Source organism: Mesocricetus auratus, unplaced genomic scaffold (assembly GCF_017639785.1).
Source record: "Mesocricetus auratus isolate SY011 unplaced genomic scaffold, BCM_Maur_2.0 Super-Scaffold_100015, whole genome shotgun sequence".
Taxonomy (NCBI): domain Eukaryota; kingdom Metazoa; phylum Chordata; class Mammalia; order Rodentia; family Cricetidae; genus Mesocricetus; species Mesocricetus auratus.
The window spans coordinates 51599643-51624629 of record NW_024429198.1 but is presented as its reverse complement, the minus strand read 5'-3'; the positions used below and the strand labels follow the sequence as shown (position 1 = coordinate 51624629).

Here is a 24987-nt window from a genome sequence, read left to right as displayed (position 1 = left end):
TTCTCCTTGCTTCTCAGGCTGAGGAGTCGATCACACTCAGTGGTGTTCAGCGATTAGAAAGATGAAAGTGACTGAACATTTCATGTGACAATTGTTCATGGAGTCTCCATAATATACTAAGTTGTAAACATCCAAAGGAGTGAAACAAAAATTACTGTCGTCCTGGCTTCTGAAATGCACATTTTATCGGAGATAGACCAACAGATAGTGTGAACTACAGTAAATACCACAGAAAAATAAAACAATCCAGAGACCAGTGATATGCAGACATTCTTCAGGCTAGCCAAAGAAGGTTTCTCCAAGCAGATACACTCAGTTGAAGTTAGAAGCAGAGGAGAAACATTCTAGCATAATGCATATTATTGTGTCTAAAATGGCAAAGAGAGGAGGTGGTCTAATCTCATTTTATACTCTCCTGCTTCTTGTGTAGAAGAGGGAACCATAGAGACACAAAAGTCCCAGCATGAGAGCATCCAGAAGCCAGTGCAGGATTCAGGGAAGGGTGATAGAATTGCATGATGGCAGTCCTGAAATAGAGTACAAAAGATGACCTAACAGAAAAGGACCTAGCAGGATGGACTGCCTGAGAGTCTCAAACTCTGCACTAAGTCCATCTGCCCCAGAGAGAGCAACAAAGACAGCACAAGGAAAGAAACATCAACTAGAACACAATGAGAACACTTAAGGGTCTTCAGAACCCAGTAGAGTGCTCTACAGTGCCACCTAGTGTGGTAGCCACTACAACTTCACACACCTGTCATTTCAGTCACAACAGAAAGTACCATTTGACAACACTTCACCAGATGCTGGATACCTTTTCCCCCTGACCTCACTAGCATGTCTATTAGTGTCATCCTTGTTCAGATCTAAAAATGGGTGGCCATCAGCTCGTGGCATACGCTCAAATGAATAATATTATTTTTGTCACATTAATTATCTTTGAAGCTACTATGACCCAGGATATGTTTTGTTACATAAGTAAGTAGGGGTGGCACTGTGTGGCAGAATTACCATGAGAGGAAAACTAGAGGAGCAGGTACCATGTAAAGACAAGTAGGTACAGCACTGAGGGCGATAGCGTGAGACTCGTTTTGTTGTCTGACCAAATGAATCCAGGTCCAGCAGGAACTAAATGAATGCAAGAGGATTCTGAGAACCAAGATGTTTAGGAGGGAAGATCTGTGTTTTGGTAGATGATGGATTCAGTAAGGGAGGTAGGGAATATGTACAGCGAGCGCAGGTATGGACATCCCATGGTCTAAGCTACTGGAGGAAAAAATATGATACTGAAAAACCAATCGGTAGTCTTGCCCACAGCAGTTGAAATGGAGGTGAAGATTACATCCAAGAACTAAGATGCTAGGGTTGTGATGTAGAGTCTCTAAGGTGGAACATTTGGACTTTGCATCATGAAAACCTTCAACTTTGTATAAAAGTTGACCGCTTTGGACAGCGCCAGCCATAAATCCTAAATATGATAAGCACAAGCAGGTCTACATGTTTAAAGGAGGATTAGAAATTGGGACTACAATTCAGCCAGTAAAGTGGTTGCCTTGCTAACAGGAGGACCTGAATTGGGTCATCAGAACTCATTCCTTTAAAAAATAAATAGAAGCAAGGCATGGTGGTATATTCTTGTAATGCTAACATTGGACAGGAGACAGGTAGATTCATGTGGCTCATTGCCCAGTTTAGCCTACTTGGTGAGTTATAGGCCAGTGAAAGACCCTATCTCAAAAACTAAAGTTGTCCTATGATCTACATGCACATGCATATATAAACCATGCACACAGAAGGAAAGAGAGACAGAGACAAATAGAGGAAGGACGATAAAGGAAGGAAGGAAGGAAGGAAGGAAGGAAGGAAGGAAGGAAGGAAGGAAGGAAGGAAGGAAGGAAGGAAGGAAGGAAGGGAGGGAGGAAGGAAGGAAGGAAAGAAGGAAAGAAGGAAGAGAGAGAGAGAGAGAGAGAGAGAGAGAGAGAGAGAGAGAGAGAGAGAGAGAGAGAGAAAGAAAGGAAGGAAGGAAGGATTTACCTCCCTTCCTCAGAGGGGAAAAACATTCAGTTCTTCTGACATGACAAGTATGATGCTTGGTTTCTTACCAAAGACACTTTGGGTTTGATTTCAGTCTGTAAGTCTATTGAGCTAAGAGGATGGGTGCCACTAATCCATGTGGTTTACATTAATGCTATTCACAATGTTTATCCAAACTCTCCACAGGAAGCAGCGACACCAGATGGTCTCCATGTTCATGTGTTGCTAAAATACATTCAGAAGAAGAATTCATCAATCGTGGCGTAAATAAAACACATGTCTCTGCATTTGTTATTGAAAGCTCCATTTCAGAGTCAAGACACTGCAACAAGACACCCACAATGAGAGGTTCAAAGCAAGCATCTTCCCAAGCCATTTGGATCGACTGCTACCTGCAAAGCAAGACCGAGGCTTGGGAAAGAGAATTTCAAAGGAGTATGAATTTCAGTGGCTTCCAGGAGGAGAGCAAGTTATTCAGTGCAAAAAGGGTAAATTTCCTCAGCACCTTCCTGACTGTGAGGACATTGTGAGCATCTCAGGCGGGTACCAAGTGGTGCAGTAAAGCAGCAAATTAGAAGAATGTAAATTCTTTAGTGGGAATTGCACGCAGGGGGGAAATGCCTCCTAATGCTCATATTTGTTTTCATGTAAATAATGTACACTCTCCCTAAAATCAGACTGGCCCAGGGCTGAGTAAGATATCAAAACCTACAAGAGATGAATCCTAGACCCTAAAATGCTAGGGTCATAATTATCTTCCTTCATGGGTGCAATTCTTCTTGGCAAACAAAAACAACATATCTGCACTGAAATCTGAAATCCAGTAGCTTCTGTCCCTTGCTTCCTCTTATTCTTAGTGTGTGTGTGTGTGTGTGTATTTTCAGTAACTTTCTGTCTCTCTGTGTGTCTTTGTGTCTCTGTCTCTGTCTCTCTCTGTGTCTCTCTGTCTCTGTCTCTCTCTGTTCTCTCTGTCTCTGTCTCTTTGTCTCTCTCTCTGTGTCTCTCTCTCTCTCTCTCTCTGTCTCTCTCTCTCTCTGGTTTCTCATTATACTCAATTGTATGCTAATTGGTTGAGTGGTTCCAGATGATATCATTTCTATTTTAACTGGTGTAACTGCTATTGTTATTCCTCCTGAATCCTTCTGTGTGTCGCCACACAGATGAGGGGGTACCCAGAGTGTTCTCTGAGATTAATCAGAACATCACTTTTCCACAGTAGGCAAAGCGAGTGGCTTGTTCTCTATTGTTCTCTGAGCTCTAGAGACACTGACTCACAGTCTTGGCTCTAAAATGTCTTTAAATGCACTCACTCAGCATCAACCTCTTCTCTCTACCCCTACTCTGAGACTGTATCTTAAAATTTCGCACATAATTGCATCATGACCTGTATTGCTCACCGGGGACATTATTCTCTGGCAAGTTAAGCTCACTTGACCTCTAGAAAAAGCTTCTCAGAATGCCATCATGGATCATGAGGCACTCTCAGCTGCCTCTGACTCTGTCCTGGGGATTAAGAAGTCCATCCTAGAGGCTCAGGCAGCCCACAACCTAGTGGCCAAGACAAATGAGCCAGCAGGATTCACAGCTCAGGACTCAGAAGAGAGTTAGTGCAGGAGGTCTAAGACACCCCAAGCAGGATGTTAGGGAGTGTCCTTGTTGTTGTGAGGGAGCCCAGATATCAGTGTAAAGTGACATCTGAAGGGTCAAAGGGATACATAGTATATATATGACTGGATGGAGTGGACATCAGGCAAATGGGCGGGGCAAAGTCTTCGAGGAGATGAGGTAAGGAACCTGGAGGCCAGCAACCTAAGAAAGCACAACAAACACATACTCATAGTCTCAGTCTCCATTCAGGCTTGGTTCTAGGACCCCATAGACACCCAAATCCACAGATGTACAATTCTTATAGAAAATGGCGTAGTGTTTCCTTACAGCCTCCACATATATGTATATGTGCTGTATACACAGAGTTGCTGTGCTGTATTGTTTAGGAAATTATAGAAAGAGCATAGCAACTCTGTCTCTAAGCAACGCACATTTGTTTTTTCAAAGAACTATTTTTGCTTTGGTCAGTGGCTGTATCTTCAAAAGTGAATCTCACAAATATATTCAGAGACCCTGGGCGCTGTGCGCTTAGGTTGAATCTTAGAAAATTACCAACGTGTACTTAGAAATTTCACACCTAAAAATACATCCTCTTAAGCATCATGAAATTGATCTTGTCTTTGTTATTGCCCACGCACGAACCCTTCAGCTTACTTTACAGTGCTTCCTCAGACACACTGTCTGAGGAAGTTGTAATCTGCCTAGAGAGGGGGATAGGGGTTGCTAGATAGGTTTTGGAAGGCGCTAAGGAAAACTTCACCCTCCACATGAGGCTCTGCTAACATCCAACTATCTTCACAGCCTATCAACTCCAGATATTTTCTTTGTTAGTATCATTCACATGGGAAATGACTCTCTAGTGGTGAGATGAGTGATGATCACAATGACTGTATTGACCAGAAACTGCACAGACCTTCCCACTCGTGCATGAGCAGGGTGTGAAAATCCAAGTAGCCTCGTAGCCCACACATTAGAGAAGTGCCCGGGGCTTGATTGAGAAATTGTCCCGAGTCCAGCTGCTGACTCAGAAAGATCTCGTCTGAATTTGGCTGGGACATTAGCTGAATCCCGCTGCTAAACTACTGCCTCTTTGGCACTAGTGAACCATTCATGCAAGGAGCTGGTGGAACTCTTGAAGTGACCTAGGTCTAGGTCTTCATCAGGCTTATGGGACAGGTTACATTCTCCTCTTGAGTGTCTTCACTAAAAACTCTTTGGCAGAGATTCAGTTGAGCCTTGCTGTCATTAAAATTTGTGGTCTGTCCTTCACCTTCCCCAACTTTAAACAGTGACACCACCAATAGCCTCCCACAAAAGAATCTTAATGTAGAAATAAAATTGGCTTAGGGTAGTTCACAACATCCTTCTGAGCATAAGATATGAAGCAGTTCAACATTTTGGCATAAACTGGAATTATAAGATTACTGAGGCAATGATTTATGAAACAAACTTACAGGTATTTGGGAAAGGCAGTTTCAAGGTATGTCACAGAGAAGACAGCAGGTTCTTTTTCTTGGAAGTCTCTGGTATCAAAACCAGAAAGAATCCCAGCCCTGGCCATGTACTACACCACAAAGCTACATCCTTGACTTTCTCAATTAAGGACGATGAATACATTGGTCCAGGCTCAGACCATGCCGTGAGAGGGAGCCCACTCCTGACACTACCTGGAGCACCAGCCCCAGAGGCTCGATGGCCCAGAGACCAGGATAGAAACAAACACGAATGGAAAAAAAAGTTAGTGTAATGAAGCCTAGCGATATTCTGCTATATTCATAGATTGATACCCAGCCCAATGGTCATCAGAGAGGTTTCATCCAGCAACTGATGGAACTGATGCATAAACCCACAGTCGAACATTAGGGTGAGCTTGGGGAATCCTACTAAAGAGAGGGAGGAAGGATTGTAGGGGTCAGAGGGGTCAAGGGCATCACAAGAAAACCCACAGAATCAACTAACCTGGGTTCATAGGGGCTCACAGAGATGGAACTGACAACCAGGGAGACTGCATGGGATTGACCTAGGCCCTCCGCGAAGATGTTACAGATGTGTAGTTTGGTTTTCTTGTGGGCCTCCCAACAGTGGGGACAGGGACTGTCTTTAACTGTTTTGTTGGCTTTTGGGACACTACTACTCATTCTGGGTCACCTTGCCCAGCCTTTACACAAGGGGAGGCTCCTAGTCTAACTACAACTTGAAACGACACGTTTTGTTGAGATTCATGGGAGGCCTGCCCTTTTCTGAATAGAAATAGAGGAGAAGTGGATTGGTGGGTACAGAGGGGAGGTGGGGGAAGGGACTGGGAGGAGAGAAGGGAGGGGAAACTGTCGTCAGGATGTAAAATAAATAAATAAATTTAAACAATAATAATAAAGACTGATGCATTAATATGTCTTTGGATACATGGTGTGAGTTCCCTTCCAACCTTTTAGTTGGAGACAGAATCAAAAGTCCATAGATCTTTGGTCATCTGTCCTAGTCACAATGATGCTGTGAGATCATCTTGTCACAATCCAGGTTTCCCAACTCCCTATAAAGTGGCTCTTCAACATACATATACACCACACCCCCTAGATGGCTTATTGAAGCACAGACTGAGAGTCCCCCCTATGCTGGGTGATTCCTTGGGTCTGATTCAATAGCCAGCAGTGTCTCAACACATAACAACCTAGGCTTAGGTTGCTGGTCGAACAAATACACTGGAAACTGTGGTACAACTCTACAGTGCTTCCTTCTTTATCATCACTGCTGCCTCCCATCCAGGAACATCGGTTCCTGTACCATCTGGGTCTGCTCTGCCCATAGGACCCAAGGCTGCAAACTGAACCAAATATCCCTCCCCAAATACTGGTCCATCTACAGAACACTCAACTCCAGCCCCATGTGCTCATCTGGGTTTAATAAATGGTCAACCTTCAAGAACACCAAGGGTATGTTTTATTTCCTTTTCCTTCTTTTTCTTTTTCACAGGGTCACAGAGGATCTGGCCTACCACACCAAGAGCCTCAAACTGCAGTTTTAGCATTGCAATGCTCTGCAAACAAGGGTGAGCGTTCATTTTATAAAGCGTAGTTTGATTTGTGGTTTTAGACAATGAGATCTCATGTTCCCCAGGAGACAGTGCTCTGCTCAGAAACCATGATAGGTCCAGAGAGACAAAGGATGGAACACTCCAGAACATCATGGTCAAGGGTAGCAGAAGACCAGAGCAGTCACAAGCTACCTTAGCCATGACCTTAGCAATTCAAAGCAGGGCTACAGTAATATCATTCCTTCTTGAAAATTAGGAGACTAGGAATTCAAGGGAAAGTATTTTATCATAGGCAAGCCTGACAGGTTCATAGTAATGAAGGTAGACAATAAATACAGGAAGAAATCTTCCTATCTGGGGAGGGGAGAGTTAAACAGCAGAATGAGCTAGAGGTTTGGGATTTGTTTTCATTACACATCACATGCTCTCTGCTTTCTCTCTCTGGTGAAAATCACTGGTGCAGAGGTAAAAAAAAGACCAAAGGCACAAAAGAGAGAAGAAACAATTGCTAGGTATGTGTCAGAAGAGCCAGATGGAGAAATCCACAGAACAACTAGAGGGACCAGGCCTGAATGAAGGGAGCGTTTTAGCTTTCTCAGAGGCTAAGAACGGGAAGGTGTTGCTTTGATGTCCCTTCCTGTTGCAGACCTGCAACTGCCTCCTTTCTTCCTCCAAGCCTAGATGCAATGAGGAAATCACTTCATCTCACCTATTTATAAAATAGTGGTGCCATTCACCCCTGCAAAACTCCACAGGCAGATATTTAGCATTGGCTCTCAGCCTTCTACAAAGGCTTTTAGCAACATGCTCCTGGGGGGGGGCAGGGAGGTGGGATCATCAGACGCTATAAAAATTAAGCTAAAACAGCAAATAAAAATAAAAAAAGAAAGAAAAATGGTTGTCAATTTTTTACACATTTAAGAGCTCATCACAGATATTCCCAGTCTTAGACTATTATCTTTAGACAGGAATGTATAAAACAGATTTGATTAGACAAGCAATCTAATGAGGGCTAAAAGACATGTATAAACCATGTATTTTTATGTTTCCATTGTACTTTTGGTATTAGTATAATGTAGATAATGTTGGTACTACATGTGTATTTTAAGGTAAAATTATGCATATTTGAGTCCTTCAAATATACTGATGGCTACTACTGAAACTATTACCCACTCAAAAGAAATTCATATTTTAGGAGACAAAAACAACATTAAAAATAATTGAATTTCAGTGCGTCCTCAACACTTGGGTACAATGTCAGATAGGAAGGTTGTGGAGCCTTCCTGGAGACTGTTATGGTATCCCAGAGTCCACCCTCTCCAGACTGCTCCTGCTCGTTTTCTGTCCACTCTACTCCTATGAGAAAAAGAAATGTTGGTATCCTAGCCCACCAAAACAAAGAGGAAGGATGTATTGTTGCTCACCACTGCAGACCTCAGAGCCTGCTGTCCTCTAAACCCTCCTTCAGCACAGCTTGTCTCCACAGGATTATTGTCTCTATGTGGAACAGCTTCTCTGATGGGTCAAAGCCCTGGAGTGAAGGGATGGAGCTATCCCCTGGAGCCCTGACTCGGTTCCTGGAAGTCTTTCAGGGAGAACCTGGACCTGTAAAAAGCATTTTTCCATTGCACTGGAGTGGGAAGTTAACCTAGAGAGTGCAGGCCTCCAAAGCAGGAGCTCTGAGGTGGGTAAGATGTACTGCAGGTGACCAAAGAGAACCAGACAATTCAGTGACAGTCACTGACAACAGCATCCTCAGCCTTGAATGAGTGTGAGCATTTCCTAAAGAACAGATGGCTTCCTGAACTTCAGCATCAGACACTCAAATGCACTATTCATAGGAAAGATTATGAATTCACAGCTCTAATAAGCTCACAAATGGTTCTGTTAGAGCAACAATCACTGTTTGAGTGGCAAAGCTTTAGAGAGTGTAACCAGGCCAGTGTTTAATCAACAGTTTTCCCAGTGGACACACTTTCTCTCAGGGCACTTATTGTTTCCACCTCTGACACATGCTAGGTGTTAAAAGGATCTTTCTAAACTTGAGTGGTGTCATTGGTTTGCTCAATATGCTGGCTGTGGCCCTGGTTGAGTCTACAATATAACCTAAGTAGCATAACACAGCACCATGCAGTAAGGGCCATAATCTAAAATAAAATTTATTGGTAGATTGTCATGTGCTGTGCTGGTTAAACTCACTGAGAGCTGACTTTAAGAGAAAAACTTGCTCATCAGAAACCCAAGCATAAGTAACTCATGTGTCCTCTGAGATCTTTGTGGCACAGACTGGACCCCTGCCTCTGTGTCAGGAAGAAAAGAGAACACCAAACAGCTGAGAGCATTAAAAACATGATGTCCTTGAGAACACCTAGAAGTTAGTCATTTCCAACAGGGATTACCATTGTTTACCTGGAGGCCTAAAAGTTCCTGCAGTTGGAACATAAAACTAGAAGCTTATTGGGGTGTTTTGAAAGAAAATGGCCCCCAGATAATGATACTATTAGGAGGTGTGACTTTGTTGAAGTAGGCGAGGCATTGTTGGAGGAAATGTGAAGTGTGTTACTGTGGGGATGGGCTTTGAGGTCTCCTATGCTCAAGCTATGCCCAATGTAGAACACAGTTCATTTCCTGTTGCCTGCAGATCAAGATGTAGAACTCTCAGCTCCTTCTCCAGCATTATATCTGCCTGCATACCGCCAAGTCCCACCATGATGATAATGAACTAAATCTCTGAAAATATAAGCGACCCCAATTAAATGTTTTCCTTTATAAGGGTTGTTGGAGTCATGGTGTCTCTTCCCAGCAATAGTAACCCTAACTAATATGCTTATCCATGTAGAGAAATTCCTACTCTGCCTGAAAATCTCTCAATTAAGACCTCAGTGGGGCTCCTCCCATCATTTCTGATGATATTGAAAGTTCCCAAGGTAAAGTTTTGCTCCAAGTTGCTGTTTATATTTATCACTATTTGTTCTTGCTTGCTACATACTTAGTAAACTCACTCATTTGAAACCAAAACTCAGCTGTCTGCTATTGTCAAGCATTCTCAGTAAAGAACAAGGGCATTTCATATGTTAGTTAATCTTTTGTGTTGCAGTCCTCAATGATGGCAGGGTAGGTATGCCTGCATCTCTCCAGGCATGTTGAGCTTTGTCTTCTTGCTGTCACTAACCTGAAGATGTCCAGAGCCATGTCAAATCACCCAAGTTCAGTGAGGCTGCACACACCTTCTCTTTTGTCCTGTATTTAGAAAAAAAGAACATTTTGAAATTATTTATTTATTTATTTTCTCATATATTGCATGCCAACAACAGTTTCACCTCCTTCCTCTCCTCCAAGTTCCACCTCCACCTCTCCTCTGCCACGATTCACTCCTCCTCGGGTATATCAAGCAAATATGGCATATCAAGTTAGAAGATTCACACAGCCTCGGATCAAGGCTAGATGAGGCAACCCAGTAAGAACAAAAGGGTCCCAAAAGCAGGCAAAAGAGTCAGAGACAGCCCCCACTCCCACTGTTGGGAGTCCCATAAGAACATCAGGCTACACAACTGTAGCATGTATGCAGAGGGCCTAGGTCAGTCCCACGCAGGCTCCCTGGTTATTGGTTCAGTCTCCATGAGCCCCCTACAATGCTGGCTAGCTGATTCTGTGGGCTGTGTTCTTCTGATATCTTTAACCCCTCTGGCTCCTAGAATCCTTCCTCACCCTCTTCTGAGGAATTCCCTGAGCTCTCTCTAATGTCTGGCTGTGGGTCTCTGCATCTGCTCCCACCAGTTGCTGGGTGAAGCCTCTCTGATGATGATTGTACTAGGCGACAGTCTACAAATACAGCAGAAAATCATTAGAAATCATTTCATTGACTTTTTTGTCCATTGCGTCTGATTCTATCCTAGGTCTCTGTGCTATTCAGCCTCTGGGTCCTGGCCCTCCAGGCACTGTCAGGTATGGGTCTGTCTTGTCGCATGGGACTCAAATTGGGCTGTCATTAGTTGGCCACTCCTACAAGTTCTGTGCCATCTTTGACACAGAACATTTTGCAGACAGGACAAATTGTAGGTCAAAGGTTGTGTGGCTGGGGTTCGTGTCCTAGTCCCTCCACTGGAAGCCTTTGCCTGGTTACAGAAGATGTCCAGTTCAGGTTCTACGTCCCTCATTACTAGGAGTCTTCACTATGGTAACCCTCATAGACTCCTGGGAGACTCCCTGCACCAGGTTTTTACCTGACCCTGAATCCTCCCCTTTTCTAGTATTCTCTTTTGATATTACCCCCTCTGCCTGCCCCCAATCTGCACTCTCCTGTTCCTATCCTGACCCACCCTCAGTCCACTCACAAAATCTCTTCTATTTCACCTTCCAAGGGAGATCTGGGCAGCCTCCCTTGTATCCTCCTTGTTACTTAGTCTCTCTGAGTATGTGGATTGTATTGTAGTTATTCTTTATTTTGCAGCTAATATCCACTCATGAGTGAGTAAATACCATGTTTGTCTTTCTTGGTCTGGGTTATCTCACTCAAGATGATGTTTTTTTTCTAGTTCCATCTATTTGCCTTCAAATTTCCTGGTGTTCTTATTTTTAACTGCTAAGTTATATTCCATTGTGTGAATATACCACATTTTCTTTATCCATTCTTCTGTTGAGGGGCACCTAAGTTGTTTTCAGTTTCTGGCTATTCTGAATATTCGTTATGAACACAGTTGAGCAACTGTCCTTGTGATATGATGGAGCACCCTTTAGGTATATGCCCAGGAGTGGTATAGCTAGCTCTTGAGGTAGACCAATTCCCAGGTTCCTGAGAAACCACCATATTGGTTTCCAAAGTGGCTGTACAAGTTTGCATTCCCACCTGGAGGAGGGTTCCCCTTGCTTCACATCCTCACCACCATGAGCTATCACTTGTGGTTTTGATGTTAGTCATTCTGACAGGTGTAAGATGGAATAACAAAGTAGTTTTAATTTACATTTCCTTGATGGTTAAGGATACTAAACATTTCTTTAAGTGTTTCTTGGACATTTGATATTCCTCTGTTGACAATTCTCTGTTTATATCTGTACTCCATTTTAAAAATTGGATTATTAGGTTGTTTATGTCTAATTTCTTGAGTTCTTTGTATATTTTGGCTATTAGTCCTGTATTAGATGTGGAGGTGTTAAAAATCTTTTCCCATCCTATAGACTGCTGTTTTGTCCTATTGATGGTGTTCTTTGCCTTACAGAAACTTTTCAGTCTCACGAGCTTCTATGTATTAATTGTTGATCTTAGTGTCTGGGCTATTGGGTGTTCTGTTCAGGAAACTGTCTTCTGTCCTCTTTCATTAAGACACTGCCCCCTACATTAAGATGCCACCATCAATCTCCACACAATTTGAATGTCCCAGCTCTATAATTTTGTTCATCCCTTAATTTCAATAGAGTGAAAAATTCGAATCTGATTGCTAATCACTGCTCAGTAACCATTGCTTTCTAAAGAAACTCCCACCTGTGTTATGCTGTATGCAGCTTTAACCTCTGTAACCACAGCATGTTGTCAACCATTGTTTCGATAAAGCAGTAAAAGTTAGTATTGAGGAACTTTAATTCTTAAGTCCTAGAAATTTTATGTCAAACCAATATTGACAAGGTTTTTTTCATAAAAAATAAATCAATCTGGTCAAATAACGTGTAGTTTTCTTTGTAAGAATGGTGCTTATGGAGTTCGAGGCCAGGCTGGACCGACAGCCTCCAAAACAATACAGAGAAACCCTGTCTCGTAAAAACCAAAAAAAAAAAAAAAAAAAGAATGGTGCTTATGAGAATAGAATATAGATATAAGGTCAGGTGTACATTCATAGATAACTACACACATACCTACTACATACATGCCTATATATGTATATATATATTCACACATATATGTTCACATATATACTATATTCGATCTTAGCCAAAAGACTGAGAAGCATTATATTCACATATATGAAGCCTCAACAACTCTGTGTTTTTCTAGTCTCCCTGGTCCTTGCATTGGTCTTAGATGCATCCTTCTAGAATCTAGACTGGCAGCCTTTGAGTGCTCTGGTAGTGTGTCAAAATGTGAGCCATCTCCTTTGAGAAGGGCTAGAGTATGACTCAGCCACTCAGTTAATTTGACTTCTGCCTCTCAGTAACAGCCTTAGAAAATAAAAACAAACAAACAAACAACAACAACAAAACAAATCTCTGGAACTCTAAATACTTCTTGGATCCAAACACGCCTCTTCAGTGCCCAGGACACTTGTCACTCTCCTGCCTCACACTTCGGGTCTGGTTAATTCCCTGGAAAACGGTCTGTCACTTTCTTTGACAGGAAAGCTATCATTTCATTTGACCTCTAAACAGCCAGCCTTTGAAACAGAGCAACCTTTCCAAAGACACAATTCCAAATTAAAATCCTGTGTCAGGAGAAAAACATTAACTGAATTGCAAGTGTTCTTTTGAGCCTCATTTAACTCAGGTGTATAAAGATGAGATGGAAAATTTACATAAGACTTGTTTTAAGTTTGGAAGGCTTTTGGGGGTGCAAGGCAAGATCTATATGCTTATTCATTACTATGAAAGGACTATAATAAAACTTAAGCTATGAAATTATGACATTTTAACGATTTGGCATTTGCTCTAGGGCAGTGAGGAAAGACAAAGCTAGCTAAATATTGGGAAAGTGCAATAGTGTCTGGATTATGTGCCCTGCACATTCCCAGGTGTCCTCTGCTCAGAGCAGAGACTTAACCAGCAACGAATGCCATTGAAAACCTATTCAAAACAATCTTTCCATCTCTCCTAAGTCCTCATTTGTTTTTATGCACCTCAGTCATTAAAAATAATGATAGGCGAGACCACAGAAATGGCTCAGTAGTTAAGAACTCTGGCTACAATTTCAGAGAACCTGCTCAGGTTCTTAGCACCTACAAGGTGACTCAGAACTGTGTGTACCTACAGTTCCAGGGGATCCGATGCCATCTTCTGGCCTCTGTGGGTACCAGTCACTCACATGGTAATAGACACACATGCAGTCAAAACACTTGTATATACAAAATAAAAATTTGAGTCTAGTGTCCTGCTCAGAGCCTCCTGAGGCCTGGAGACAGCACACTGGGGAATGAATCCCAGAGATCCAGCCCACAAAGATACTGCCAGCATCCTAGTCCTGCCTCCACCCATGGGACAAGGTAAGCTTGGCCTGTTTCCAACCGCCTTCTGGTGCCCTGTTCAGAGGCTCCTGAAGCCCCGGGACTGTCCACTAGGGAACCCATCCTGGAGGTTCAGCCCACCCAGAGACTGCCAAGGCCCCAGTACTAGTCCCACCCCCACCCTCGAGAAGGGGAGAGCCATATGAATATTGGACCTGCTTGTACCTACTGGAAGGGAACTTTGGACCCATACCCACCATGAGAGGAAAAGACTCCTCCTGCGCCCACAGGAAGAAGGGATGGGAAGAAGACAATACAAAAACACATTCAACAACAGAAAAACCAATATGAAACCACCAGTGTCTAGGGACTCTAGACCAGCAAAACCTGAACATCCGAATGCAGATGAAGCAGAAGAGAATGACCTTAAAAACAACTTCATGAAAATGATAGAGACCTTCAAAGAGGATATGAGAAAAATCCCTTAAAGTAATAGAAGAAAAACAAACCAAAAATGCAAGAAATCAATAGACAAGAAAAAAATCAAACAGATGAAGGAAACAGTTCGAGACCTGAAAACTGAAATAGAGATAATAAAGAAAACACAAACTGAGGGAATTCTGGAAATAGAAAAGCTGGGTAAATGATCAGGAACTACAGATGCAAGCATAACCAACAGATTACAAGAGATGGAAGAGAGAATCTCAGGCATTGAAGATACACTAGGAGAAATAAATTCATCGACCAATGAAAATGTTAATTCCAACAAATCCTTAACACAAAATATTCAGGAAATATGAGACATATATAAACAAAATGAGAAATAAAAATCACAGATCATCTCACTAGATGCTGAAAAAGTCTTTAACAAAATTCAACATCCCCCCATGATCCCTCTTGGAGAGATCAGGGATAACAGGAACATGCATAAACATAATAAAAGCAATATACAGCAAACCAACAGCTAACATCAAACTAAATGGAGAGAAACTCAATACAATTCCTCTAAAATCAGGAACAAGACAAGGCTGTCCACTATCTCCATACTTCTTCAATATTGTACTTGAAGTTCTAGCTAGAGTAGTAAGACTAAAAAAGGAGATCAAGGGGATACAAATTGAAAAAAAAAGTCAAACTTCCACTATTTGCAGATGGTCTCATAGTTTACATAAGTGATCAAAAAAAACTCTACCAGGGAACTCCTACAGCTGATAAACACCTTCAGCAAAGTGGCAGGATACAAGATTAACTGAAAAAAATCAGTAGCCCTACTATATACAGATGATAAATGAGCTGAGAAAGAAATCAGAGGAAACACCACCCTTTATAATAACCACAAACAACCTAAAATATCTTGGGGTAACACCAATCAAACAAGGGAAAGACCTGTATCACAAGAACTTTAAGTCTTTAAAGGAAGAAATTAAAGAAGATACCAGAAAATGGAAAGATCTCCCATGCTCTTGGAGAGGTAGGATCAATGTAGTAAAAATGGCAATCTTGCCAAAAGCAATCTACAGATTCAATGCAATCCCCATCAAAATTCTAGCATAATACTTCACAGACCTTAAAAGAACAATAATCAACTTTATATAGAAAAACAAAAGACCCAGGATAGTCAAAGCAATCCTGTACAACAAACTTCCAGAGACATCATCATCCCTGACTTCAAGCTCTATTATAGAGTTATAGTCCTGAAAACAGGTGGGTATTGGCACAAAAATAGACAGTTAGACCAATGGAATCGAATTGAAAGCCCTGATATGGACCCACATACCTACAAACACTTGATTTTTTACTAAGAAGCTAAAATTATACAATGGAAAAAAGAATGCATCTTCAACAAATGGTGCTGGCATAACTGCATGCTGGCATGTGGAGGACTGCAGATAGATCCATATCTATTGCCATGCACAAAACTTAAGTCCAAATGGATCAAAGACCTCAACATAAATCCAACCACACTGAACCTATTAGAAGAGAAAGTGGGTGGTACCCTTGACCAAATTGGTACAGGAGACAACTTCCTGAACATAAAACCAGCAGCACAAACACTGAGATCCACAATTAATAAATGGGACCTCCTGTAGCTGAGAAGCTTTTGTAAGGCAAAAAACACAGTCAACAAGACAAAACGGCAGCCCACAGAATGGGAAAAGATTTTTCACCAACCCCACATCTGACAGGGGGATGATTTCCAAAATATACAAAGAACTCAAGAAGTTAGTCACCAAAACACCAAATAATCCAATTTAAAAGTAGGGTACAGAACTAAATAGAGAATTCTCAATAGAGGAATCTAAAGTGACTGAAAGACGCATAAGAAAGGGCTCAACATCCTTAGCCGTCAGGGAAATGCAAATCAAAACAACTCTGAGATACCATTTTACACCTGTCAGAATGGCTAAAATCAAAAACACAATGGGGAGGATGTGGAGAACAGGGAACACTCCTCCACTGCTGGTGGTAGTGCAAACTCTCAGTATGGCAGTATGGCAGTTCCTCAGGAAAATGGGAATCAGTCTACCACAAGATCCAGCAATTTCACTCTTAGGCATATACATTCAAACAACAAGGACATCCGTTCAACCATGTTCATAGTAGCATTATTAGCAATAGCCAGAACCTGGAAGAAACCTAGATGCCCCTCAACTGAGGAGTGGATAGAGAAAACGTGGTACATTTACACAGTGGTGCACTACTGTGGCAGAAAAAAAATCAATGGAACCCTGAAATTCACAGGCAAATGGATGGAACTAGAAGAAACCATCCTGTGTGAAGTAACCTAGTCACAAAAAGACAAACTTGTTATGTAGTCTCTCATATACAGATTTAGACATAGAGCAAAGGATTACCAGCCTACAATTCACATCTCCAGAGAAGCTAGGAAACAAAGAGGACCCTAAGAGAGACATACATGATCCCCTGGAGAAGGGGAAAGGGAGAAGATCTCCTGAGCTAATTGGGAGCATGGGTGAGGGGAGAGGGAGTTAGGAAAAAGAGAAGGGGAGAAGAGGAGAGGAGAAGATGATATGATGGAGTAGGAAGATAGAGTCAGGGAAAGAATAGAGGAGAGCAAGAGGGAGCCATTATAGGTTTAAAGAGAAAACTGGCACTAGGAAAATGTCCAGAGATCTACAAGGACGATACCAACTAACAATCTAAGCAATAGTGGAGAACCTTAAATGTCCTTCTCTGATAATGTGATTGACGGCTACCTTATATGCCATCCTAGAGCCTTTATCCAGTAGCTGATAGAAGCAGAAGCAGACACCCACAGCTAAATGCTGAGTTGAACTCCTGGAATCCAGTTGCAGAGAGGGAGAAATAATGAACAAAGTGGTCAAGACAAGGTGTGAGAAACGCACAGAAACAGCTGTCTTCAACAAGGGGCGCTCATGGGACCTAGATTGATAGCTGGGAAACCAGCATAGGACTGTTCCAGACTCCCTGAACGTGGATGTCAGTTTGGAGTTCTGGTTAATCTATGGGGCATCTGGTAGTGAATCAGTATTTATCCCTAGTATACGAATGGACTTTGGGAACCTATTGCACATAGAAGGATACTCTCCCAGCCTAGACACACAAATGATATGACAGATTTTGAAGATCAACCATGGAAGGTTGGTGGGGTTAGGGGAGAAGGGAAGGGAGAGGGAACTGGGATTGACATGTGAAACAACCTTGTTTCTAATTTAAATAATAAAACCTATTAAAATATTTGAAAGTGAGAAAAAGATAACCTACATTATCTAAGGAAAACATGAAAATAACTTAGTCGTTCTACAATTTTTTATTTGCAAGATCTTTGTAAAAGAGTACAGGAAGTTGGAAGTAAAATGCAGGGCTGGGGATTAAGAGGAAGGGTATGGAAAGTGAATATAATGAAAAGGCATTATATATGCACCCATATATGCATCAGATTCTCAAGGAATATATTAAACATCTCTTAAAAGAACAGTCAGCCCTATGTGGTCACATCCTCCCTTTCTACTCCCTCCACCCCAGCCCACCACTAATCTGAACCTATTCTTGTCAAGCCCTCCTTGTTTCTGAATGCAGCAGACACTATGTAGTACTCTTATATGGACATGTGCATGAGTTCAAAGCCATTCAGTGGTGCCTTCCCTCTAATTACACTCCTCCCTTGGGATCCCTGGAAGGGTTCTCTGGTTTTCTCTCTTCTTTCTGGATGCTCTATTTCAATATCATTTCCAGTTTCTTACCTTTACCCCATCTTTCCATATTAGAGAGCCTTGGATCTGTTTTACTGTCTCTCTTCCTACCCTACATACTTAGTCTCATCAACAACACCTAGAATAATACTGAATAAGTTTATTATTGCCAACTTTCACAGAGGATGAATTACAGCCCTCCTTTAAAAGTTTTATATTGAATTCCTAAAACCCAGAGTCTCTGCTTGTGATTATATTTAGATAATAGAACCTTTAAAGGGATAATTAAGTTAAAGTAGGCTCCTTAGAAATGGCCTTCATCCAATGAGAATGGAATTCTCATAAGAAAGAGTAATTAGGACACAGCAAACACAAATGGGCAACAATGTAATGGCATGGCCAGAAGGTGACTGGCATTCAGTTCCATAAGCTCAACCCCTTTTATAATGCCTAAATCTGTATCTGTAGCCCAGATCTCATTTCTGGGCTTTAGACTAATGATCCAATTACTTCAGAAATGAATAAATATCTTTTCCCCAAATCTATGTCTTTTCAATTTCTGTTATTGGTAAGATGCATCAGCTACCCAACTCAAGCACCGGAAACAGCCCTTCAGAAAATTAAGAGTTCCCACAATGGGATGTGCATTGGTCTTACACATTTTTCCTCTTTCTCTTTTTCTTCATTCTTCTCTCATACAATACATCCCAACAGTAGCCTCCTCTCATTCCCCTCCTCCATCCATCCACTTCCCTTCTCCCCCAGATCCATTGCTTCTCCCTTTCCTTTTAGAAAAGAGAAGGCTTCCCAGTGATATCAAAGTGAACATGGCATAACAACGTGAAATAAGACTAGGCATAAATCTTCATATCAAGGCTGGGTGGGGCAACCCAGGAGGAGGGAAAGGGTTCCCATGAGTAGGCAGAAAAGTCAGAAATGCCATCGCTTCATTTATTTGCATCACTCATAAAATGATATTATTAACAAGGCCCAACTGAAGTTGTGTGTGTTTGTGTGAAAACACGATGCAGAAATCCTCCAAGACTACCATCCTGTTCAGCTGTTGCTTCAACAAGCTCCATAACTCATAAAGGGGCTACGGAGAGCTTGTAGCTGTCCTCTATCAGGAAGTAGGGCAAAGAGCACTTACTGCGACAGCAGCAGATGTGACAGCATGCTTGGAGGTCTCTGAAGTTTGACTGTCCAGAACTTTGAGTCAAGCCGATGTCCCTTTGATGTCTATAAATGAGACTGTTAGCACACACTTGTCTATGCCGTGGTTAAAATAGAGGCATCCATACCAGGCCTAAGGGTCACATCCTAGGAACTGGTCAAGGGTCAAGTCTTGATTGCACAGAGATGAATAGCATATGCATAGCACAATGTCTAACACTAATACAAGATTCTATTGTGTGTTCTTTGTCAATTGTGTCTAGTCATGACCAAGTTATGCCAATACCATTTCTTTTGTTTTTTTACCTCTTCCTTCCTTTTTAAGTGATCCTAACCTAATATACAGTAGTGAGATTACCAGAATAAAATAGGAAATTGTGTTTGTAAAAAATACAAGTTAATTTGGAGATTAAAAACCTAACTGTTCTTATTATGGATGCCATAAATGTCAGAATGAACCCAGAAAAAGTAATACAATCCCAGGGTCAAACAGATAAACAACCAGAGAGAAGTCTCCAGAGAATGGTGGGATTATTTAAGAAGAGCCAAGCAGCACAGTGAGAATATCACACTATCATAAGGCATGGGCATAGTCAAAAGGTGGAAGCAAAGGAACTCTTCAAGATAAAAATGAAGCAGTGGATCTAGAGGAGATCATTGGTCTTGGAGAACAAAGTTGGGAGTGGGGTATGAACATTCTGAGGAGGGTATCTTTTCAACTTGTTGAAATTTTAAAAATATTCAAGATAAGCTAAACTAAAGAAATTTCTACATATGTATGAGCATGGAAAGCATGGGGTACATATAGGATTAGAGAAAATCTCTTGTAGGTCTTTTACAAAGTTCTGGGAGCTATATTTATCTCAGACAGTCAGACATCAGCCTGCTCTTTATTCCTTCTCTAGTCTAATTTTGGCTAGGTCTGGCAAGAACGGTTTTATCTTGGAATCATCAACTTTCAAACAACTTTAATTATAGCCTACATTTTTGCACATTTTCATAAGAAACAGGCAAATATTCCTTGAAATAGAGAAAGATTACACTCAAAGGGGAACTATAATAATAGTATGTTTTTATGGTGAGATACTACCCAGAAGTTAAAAATAACAGAATTAGATTTACATATGTAAGTTCATATATACATATGTATATACATATGTATATACATATATCAACTATAGCACTGGAAACATGCAGCAAAATAAAGTTATCTGTAAGTTTCTAAACCTCAAAATATATCAATCAGTAGTTTGTATATATTTACATACATTGAGAATGTGTGAACATGACTACATTTGTAACTAGCAGCTGTAGATTGTTTCTAGAAAACTAGGAATAGAAATGATAAAGTAAAGGATGGGACTCTATGAGTTTCAACTACATCAGTAATGCTCTATGGAAAGAGAAAGTGGAGCAAGCACAGGCTACCTTTGGCTCTGCAGAAGTCATGCTATCTTTCTCTTCCCTCATCCTATGCCTTTGCGTATTCTGGGTTCAACTAGAGAAGGGCCAATAGGGGAGATATGTAGACATATGTATACCATGTGCCCTGGAGCACACGTGTGTACACACGCGTGTGAACACACACACACACACTTTTTCAAATATAAAGTGAAGGAAATCATTATAATGAAACCACATAGATGAACACGGGAAATGTATACCAAGTGACAAATAATACCCAAAGGACAAATGCTGGATGATTCTCCTCACCTGAAATATTTGCAGCAGTCATGGAGATAAAGAGCAGACTAGAGGTTACAAGGGACTATGAAGGTGAGGAAATAAGAAGTTGTTATTGAGCATCGATAGCATTTCTTGCTTGGGGTAATGAAAATGATTAGGAAAAAATATAATGTTAATGTCCATACAACATTGTGAATATAAGAGTTGATGAATTATTCGCTTTTAAAATGCTAAAAAAACATAGGGACTGGGGCGGTGATTCAGTCAGTAAATGTTTGCTCCTCAAGCTTGAGAACTTGAGTTTGGATTCCCGGTACCCACATGAAAAGCCAAGCAGCACAGGGGATGGAAACAGGAGATACCTGGCAATTGTCACCCAATATAGACAATCCTTGAGCTTCAGGCTCACTGAGAGACCCTGCCTTAAAAATAAAGTGAGGAAATTACCAAGGAAGACAATGACATCATATATGTATATGCATACATCCTCACATATACATGTAAAGACACATAGACTCTCAAAGGATCAAAACAAAAAATACTCTGTTCATACACACCCATGCACACCACACACACACACACACACACACACACACAAAATCATGGACTGAAATTGACAAAACATCTATTCATATACTTTAATGGTAAAAATTGATAGGTGAATCACTATTCTTTTGGGAGGGGATTTAGGTTTTATTTTTTATTTTTATTTTTAAATTTAAATTTAAATTAGAAACAAGGTTGTTTCACATGTCAATCCCAGGTCCCTCTCCCTTTCCCTCCCCTCCTCTCACTCCCTTCCACCAACACCCTCCCCCCAATGCCCCTTCCTTTCCCCAGGGAGGGTGAAGCCCTCCATGGATGGTATCCATACTCTGTCATTTCATCCAAAGCAGGGCCTAGACCCTTCCCCAAGAGTCTAGGCTTAGAGATCATCCCTCATTGTGGGATGAGCAGCCAAAGTCCATTTGTGTGCCTGGGATGAACACTGATCTACTACCCAAGGCCTATAGATTGCCTAGGCCTCCTCACTGACACCCACATTCAGAGGGTCTTGATCAATCCCATGCTGGACTCCCAGCCATCAGTCTGGGATTCAAGAGTTATCCCTTGTTCAGGCCCGCTGTTTCTGAGGGTTAAACCAGCCCAGTCTTAACCCCTTTGCTCATCAGTCCTCCCTCTCTGTCTTTGGGTTTCTTGAGTTCAGCTCAGTGTTTACCTGAGGGTGTCTTCCTCTGCTTCCATCAGTCGTTGGATGAAGCTTCTGTTTCCCAGTCTCTCTGGTTGTGGGATTGTAGGCTGGCAATCTCCTGCTCCATGTCTAAAATCCATATATGAGAGAGTAAATACCATGTTTGTCTTTTTGTGACTGGGTTACCTCACTCAGGATGGTTTCTTCTAGTGCTATCCATTTGCCTGCAAATTTCAGGATTCCATTTTTTTCTGCTGAATAGTACTCCATTGTGTAAATGTACCACATTTCCTCCATTGACTCTTCAGTTGAGGTGCATCTAGGTTGCTTCCAGGTTCTGGCTATTACAAATAATGCTGCTATGAACATAGTGGAACAGATGTCCTTGTTGTATGAATGTGTGCATCTTTTGGATATATGCCTAATAGTGGAATTTCTGGGTCTTGTGGTAGGCTGATTTCCATTTTTCTGAGGAATCTCCATACTGATTTCCAAAGTGGCTGTACGAATTGGCACTCCCACCAGCAGTGGAGGAATATTCCTCTTTCTCTACCTCCTCTCCAGCATAAACTGTCATTGGTGCTTTTGATTTTAGCCATTCTGACAGGAGTAAGATGGTATCTCAGAGTTGTTTTGATTTGCATTTCCCTGATGGCTAGGGATGTTGAGCACTTTCTCAAGTGCCTCTCAACCGTTTTAGATTTCTCTATTGAGATCCTCTATTTGGTTCTGTATCCCACTTTTTAATTGGATCCTTTGGTGTTTTGGAGACTTGTTTCTTGAGTTCTTTGTAAATTTTGGAGATCAGCCCTCTGTCAGATGTGGGGTTAGTGAAAATCTTTTCCCATTCTGTGTGCTGCCGTTTTGTCTTGTTAACTGTGTCCTTTGCCTTACAGAATCTTCTCAGCTTCAGGAGGTCCCTTGTATTAATTGTTGACCTCAGTGTCTGTGCTACTGATGTTATGTTCAGGAAGCGGTTTCCTGTACCAATTCGTTCAAGGGTACCACCCATTTTCTCTTTTAAGAGGTTCAGTGTGGCTGGATTTAAGTTGAGGTCTTTGATCCATTTGGACTTAGGTTTTGTGCATGGCGATAGACAGGATCTATCTGCATTCTTCTACATGCCAGCATCCAGTTATGCCACCACCATTTGTTGAATATGCATTCTTTTTTCCATTGTATATTTTTAGCTTCCTTGTCAAAGATCAGTTGTTCATACATGTATGGGTTAATATCAGGGTGTTCAATTCAATTCCATTGGTCTATCTGTCTATTTTTGTGCCAATACCAAGCTGTTTTCAGTTCTACTGCTCTATAATAGTGCTTGAAGTCAGGGATGGTGACGCCTCCAGATGTTGCTTTGTTGAATGTTTTGCTATCCTGAGTCTTTTGTTTTTCTGTACAAAGTTGATTATTGTTCTTTCAAGGTCTGTGAAGAATTGTGCTGGTATTTTAATGGGGATTGCAGTGAATCTGTAGATTGCTTTTGGCAGGATTGCCATTTTTACTACGTTGATCCAACCTATCCAAGAGCTTGGGAGATCTTTCCATTTTCTGGTATCTTCTTTAACTTCTTTCTTTAAAGACTCAAAGTTTTTGTGATACAGATCTTTCACTTGTTTGGTTAGCGTTACCCAAAGGTATTTTATGTTATTTGTGGCAACTGTAAAGGGTGATGTTTCTCTGATTTCTTTCTCAGCCCTTTTATCATCTATACATAGTAGGGCTGCTGATTTTCTTGAGTTGATCTTGTATCCTGTCACTTTGCTGAAAGTATTTATCAACTGTAGGAGTTCCCTGTTAGAGTTTTTTTATATCACTTATGTAAACTATCATATCATCTGCAAATGGTGAAAATTTGACCTCTTCCTTTCCAATTTGTATCCCCCTTGATCTCCTTTTGTTGTTGTATTGCTCTGCTAGAACTTCAAGTACAATATTGAAAAGGTAAGGAGAAAGTGGACAGCCTTGTCTTGTTCCTGATTTTAGATGAATTGCTTTGAGTTTCTCTCCATTTAGTTTGATGTTGGTTTCCTGTATATAGCTTTTATTTTTTTAGATATGTTCCTGTTATCCTGTATCTCTCTAAGACCTTTATCATGAAAGGGTGTTGGATTTTGTCAAAGGCTTTTTCAGCATCTAGTGAGATGATCATGTGATTTTTGTTTCTAAGCTTGTTTATATGGTGGATTACATTGATGGATTTTTGTATGTTGGAAGATCCCTGCATCCCTGGAATGAAGCCTACTTGATCATGGTGGATGATTTTTCTGATGTGTTCTTGGATTCGATTTGCTAGTATTTTATTGAGTATTTTTGCATCAATGTTCATGAGGAAATTGGTCTGTAGTTCTCTTTCTTAGGCTTTGTGTGGCTTGGGTACCAAGGTAATTGTAGCCTCATAAAAAGAGTTTGGCAGCAAACCTCTTGCTTCTATTTTGTGGAACACTTCGAGGAGTATTAGAATTAGCTGTTCTTTGAATTTCTGTTAGAATTCTGCACTGAAGCCATCTGGGCCTGGGCTTTTTTTGGGGGGGAGAATTTTGATGACTGCTTCTGTTTACAAAAGGGTTATAGGTCTGTTTAAATTGCTTATCTGTTCTTGATTTACTTTTGGCAAGTGATGGCTATCCATAAAATTGTCCATTTCCTTTTAATTTTCAAATTTTTTGGAGTAAAGGTTTTCAAAGTATGACCTGATGACTCTCTGGATTTCCTCAATGTCCATTGTTATGTCCCCCTTTTTGTTTCTGATTTTGTTAATTTGCATGTTCACACTCTGCCATTTGGTAAGTTTGGATAAAGGTTTGTCTGTCTTGTTGATTTTCTCAAAGAACCAACTCTTTGTTCCATTGATTCTTTGTATTGTTTTCCTAGTTTCTACTTTATTGATTTCAGCCCTCAATTTGATTGTTTCCTGGTTCTAGAGCTTTCAACTGTGCT

The 24987-nt window shown here is 41.2% G+C and overlaps 1 long non-coding RNA gene across 2 annotated transcripts in view; it reads right to left on the bottom strand.

The window, feature by feature from the left end:
* The window catches only part of LOC110343419, a 141352-nt gene extending 131433 nt beyond the window's left edge, over window positions 1–9919 (bottom strand). For both annotated transcript variants that reach the window (XR_005881704.1, XR_002385687.2), the window contains exon 1: window positions 9846–9919. This is a non-coding gene — a long non-coding RNA (uncharacterized LOC110343419). The remainder of the gene's footprint in view (window positions 1–9845) is intronic.
* Between the last annotated feature and the right edge of the window lie 15068 nt (window positions 9920–24987).